This window comes from Adiantum capillus-veneris, chromosome 26 (genome assembly GCF_014529385.1).
Source record: "Adiantum capillus-veneris isolate H3 chromosome 26, ASM1452938v2, whole genome shotgun sequence".
In the NCBI taxonomy this organism is placed as follows: domain Eukaryota; kingdom Viridiplantae; phylum Streptophyta; class Polypodiopsida; order Polypodiales; family Pteridaceae; genus Adiantum; species Adiantum capillus-veneris.
Genome location: NC_140956.1, coordinates 2,564,832 through 2,569,702, shown reverse-complemented (window position 1 = coordinate 2,569,702; position 4,871 = coordinate 2,564,832). Strand labels below are relative to the sequence as shown.

General features: G+C 45.2%; 1 pseudogene; it reads left to right on the top strand.

Annotated features, from left to right (window-relative positions):
* The first annotated feature begins 278 nt into the window (after positions 1-278).
* LOC147422888 (uncharacterized) lies at positions 279-1,130 on the top strand (annotated as a pseudogene).
* Positions 1,131-4,871: the final 3,741 nt, after the last annotated feature.

Here is a 4,871-nt window from a genome sequence, read left to right as displayed (position 1 = left end):
ATATGCGACCATCTTCAACGAACCTTCATTATCAGCTGCCCCTAGTGTTGTGGGATGGAATGACGCTGGTAGGGATCGAGCTCTAGTGGTAAGACATTCGCCTGATCCTGGTCTCCATCGATCACGACTACATCAAGCCTAGGCTCTAGCCCAGGGGCAGTCCTCATTCCTCTGCATCAAAAACTAAAGCTGGTTCGAGTTTAATGTCCTCAGTCCACCAATGCAGGCCTTTTCATGTGAGTTTCCATGTCAATATCCACAAGGAATCTGCAGCAGGCATGGAGGGATTCATCAGCTCATGGGCTCCTGCGCTCCACCTATCACCAAATTGCGACGCAGATTGCCTTCGAAATTGCATGATGCCGAACGGCCACCGGGGAGTCTCCACCCACTACCAAATTGCAGGACCTCCTCAATCAAGCGTCGACGGCGATCAACACGGGTCCCTGCACCCTCCTGGTCTGCTGTAGCCAGGAATTGGTAACAGCAACGGAACCCCAGAGACAGATGCAGGCCGGAGCAGCAACAGTAAATCACCAGGTCCTTGCTACTGCGCGGAGGATCAAGAGCGTAACTTGGAGCAGCACAGTGATATAGACAGAAAAAGCAGCAACAACACTAGTACTGGTACTGTGCGTGCTGGAAGAGGGGCAACGACATTGTACAGAGGCGTGAGGAAGCAAAGCTGGGGCAAATGGGTGTCGGAAATCCGGGAGCCCAAGAAGAAGACGCGCATTTGGCTGGGTTCTTTCCCAACGACAGAAATGGCGCCCGTGCGTACGATGTGGCTGCCTATACACGTCTCAACGGCTGCCTACGCGGCTGCTTCGTCCTCCACGTTGAGCACGGATGACCAATACGTCGTTCTGAATAAAACCCAGGACGGGCCTATAAGGAGAAACGACAGGAAGCGCTTCAAGAGTTCTTCAGTCGCGCATTCGCCAGCTGCTACTTATACTGACTTGTCCCTGACCAGCCCGTCTCAATTGGCTGGGGCCTACAATATTGGTGCTGAGAAGGGGACCCTGCCAGGTATCCATTCTATTGCAGCTAGTACTAGTGCAGATTTTAAGTTCAACTCCTCCGGCTCAGACGTGGGCGTGTCTGAGATTTTCTGCACAAGGTGTTAGCAATAGTTCATGTGTGACCCAGGCAATGGCTCCATTAAGATGCCCTCCGCGGATACACGAATATGATGCTGAGCACTACAGCGCCTGTTTGATCCCCGCAGCCTGCAGCTGCACTACCGCCTGTAACATATTTCAGGATAGCTTTAACTGCAGTACCGACTACAGTGGATTGGAGAGTTTTTTTTTTTTTTGGAGAAAACAGGAATTGATTAAAAAAGAAGAAAGTGCAAAGTCACCACACAGGAAGGGGGTGTGGTATCCCTATGCAGGAAAAAGAAAGAGTCACTCATATGATACAAATAGGGTGTTAGCCATAAGGAGCCTTTCCTTGGAGTAGAATTTCAGCATATCTTCACTCCACCTTTGCCACTTGGAAGTTCTTTGAATGTTGTACAGGGGTCGTGAGATACTTCCTTCATTGTCTTTAGAGCTCTCATGGTGAGCTTCTTCAGCTGTAGAACAAAGACCATGCTGAAATCTGTGATTTTGTCTTGAAAGATTGCCTCATTTCTCTGTATCCAGCAGGTCCACAGATACTCTAATCTCCAAAAATTCCAAAGTAGAATGTCCATTCTTATGCAGTCTCCTATGATCAGCTCTTGGGCATTGAATTGCTGAGGATGCACTTCTTTGCAACAGTTCCCAAGAATTTGTAGAAGTTTGGAATTTGCTGGACACTCAACAAACAAATGTTTGATATCTTCTTGGGCAGAACATCTTCTGCATTTACCATCTCCAATAGTAGCCTTGAGAGCCCTTTTTGCTGTCCAGACTCCTTGATGGAGTATTAGCCAGGCTAGAAAACTATGCTTGATTGAGAAGGCAAACCCCCAAACACACTTGAATCTATAGATCCACTGCTTTGCGCTCCACTTCAGACCCCACTTGAGATTCAGCTTTTTCCTCAGGGTTTCATCAAAACTTGGATGCAGAGCTTTGGCAGTATTAAACAGTCTGACCAAATAATAAACCGCTTCGATAATGGTAATGAAGGTGTACAGTCACATTCATGCTCAACAGGAGCATTTACATCACGAGCTGGCACGTCAATATTCTTTCCTTTTTTTTTTGGAGAGAGTAGAACTTTGAAATTACATCACACACACCCAACCCCCCGTAGGTGGAGGCAAACCGACTCTTAAGGTGAGTCATCCCAGCTGGGTTAGGGTGGCCAATCCATCATTTGGACTAGGGGAACAACCCCTAAGGGCTACATGTCATACAAGTTGTCAAGGGGGTTTGAACCCAAGACCTTGGACACAAGGGGCTCTTGCTCTACCAACTGAGCTAGCTCTCGTTGACGTCAATATTCTTTCCTTGAACAATGATATTGTTTTATTCTTTTTTTGATTGAAAATATGCGAGACTTAGTATACATCAGATGGTCGATGATGCAGAAGCTCTCTTCATTGTGATGGATGTCATCCAAGAACATCTTCCTAGAGTATCTGTTATGTATGCGCATCTTTTTGAAAGCATTAAAGCTGACCAATAAATGTATCTCTAATGTTTTGCCCTATGTACCCTCTTCTATCTGCCTCCCACAAACAATGTAATTTTGACCTCGACTTTCTAAGATATTGTTTTGTTTCTGTTCATGTATCTTGAAGCAGCATGCTATTGCATGTGGGAGGCTGGTAGCTTATGTGTTATTTGGATTCTGGAACGCCTTCTTTCTTGATAAGTGTTGCCCTGTGCATACTAGCTACATCTAGGGGGATGCATGTGGTGCATGCAGCGCAAAGGTTGCATTAAATGACCCCTTGTCCCTCTGTATGCGCTACAGAGTTCGCTTTGTTTCTTGTATTTTGCAACGGATGCAGTGGAAGAGCCTATGCACCCTATGCCGTGCACACGTACATGCAACGGGACACATCACTAAGTGTTGTAACTCATGTACTGTGTCTAAAAATATTTTGTAACAATATTAACCATGCACAAGGCACATATGATTGCTTGGCTTCCTTATATATCAATCTTAGGAGATGGCGACACGAAAGGGGGGGGGGGGGGGGGGGGGGGTAACTGTCTTGAGTTACCTCCTCCACCCTTCACTAAGGGCAGATTCGCACGCAGTCGAAGGCAGAGTTTTGCTGGTACGCAGGTTTTGGCTGCTAGCAAAAACGCTGCTTGGCAATGTTCAACTCCGCCAAAATTGGCAGAGTTGGCTCAACACTACCACTCTCTCTCCTACTTTTCCCATTCTCTCTCTTGGTCTGTGTGCATGTTTATGAGCAACCTCCAAAATAGCTAGCGTCACTCAAAACGCTGCCATTGCGGCGTGCGGATGCGTCCTAACGGCACCTCAAAGAGGGGGAGTTGGATTCCAAGCCTTTCATCCCCCTCCCATTTAGTGTGAGCATCAAGCCTTGTCTTTTCAAAACGTCCAATCAGCCTCTCTCTTACGATTACCCCCACCTGTGGAGGCCCCATCTTTTAGTTATTACATTTTTTGTATATTTGTGCCACTGCGTTCTACACCATTGTGTATATATTATTAAATTGATTACCACAAAGAGAGAGAGAGAGAGAGAGAGAGAGAGAGAGAGAGAGAGAGAGAGAGAGAGAGAGAGAGAGAGAGAGAGAAGTCCAATACATGTTGTTGTCGTATCTTCTATATACTTGTCTTTATTGGATTGGTTGCAGAAGATCCCGCAACAGTTTAAGTCACTTTCTATGGGGAAAGCCCAAAGCCTCAGCTGCTCTCATTGCCTGGGACACAATAGCAACCCCTTGGGCCCAAGGGTACATGCATAATAAACTTGTCTACACATGTCAATGCGCAGATCATAAACTTTTATGAGGCACATGTTATTGAAGGATAGGGATTGGGCCTCCACATGGGATAAACTCTTCACGACAGTTCGATGACACTTCTAATATGCTAGTTCGCACTTGGAAAAAAATATTCTCTCAAATTATATGGCAAGGCAGGGCACACTACACTAGGAACTCTCTCGGGAGTAATTACCTTCTTACACAGTTAATTGGTGGATGGCCAAAACTCATGTATTCTACCATGTAATCCCTCCTTCCTCTCTCACATTTGAAAGATGTAACAAGAACTAGAAGCTTAGCAAGGATCATAGTTGGTGATCAAAAGTTTTTAAAAGTGTCTGGACTTCATTGTATAAACATAAAGTGTTTTCCTAGAGAGTTATTCTTGGAGGCATGCCCACTGTAGAGAATTTGGCTGCAAAGCAAAGAGGTGATGCTAAATGCCCTATATCTAAAAAAAGAGGAACACTCATGTATTATTTTGGTATTGCCCTAAGGTGAAAGAATGGTAACAATGGGCCACATAAACGTGGAACATCACTTGGAATCTAAAGACCAAGCCATGAATCATTGCTTACACTAGTATGATCTCTTTGGACCATATCGTTGACTAAAAATACGGCTATGTATGAGCACTATGGGGTCTCCAATTCTTCCATTTCTCTATATATTATCAAATGATAGAAGACGCCTTCACATAGAAAAGCGACAAAAGACAATACATGCTAGACATATTGAACAAAATGTAACAATATGACACATACTTTCACGAGAGAGAGAGAGAGAGAGAGAGAGAGAGAGAGAGAGAGAGAGAGAGAGAGAGAGAGAGAGAGAGAGAGAGAGAGAGAGAGAGAGATGATCAACTCTGAGGGATGGGATTCGACAACATTGCACTATCAAAGCAACACAAGAAGTTTTGAATCCTTTTACACCTGTGAAAATGGGTGAGGGAATGGCTACCGG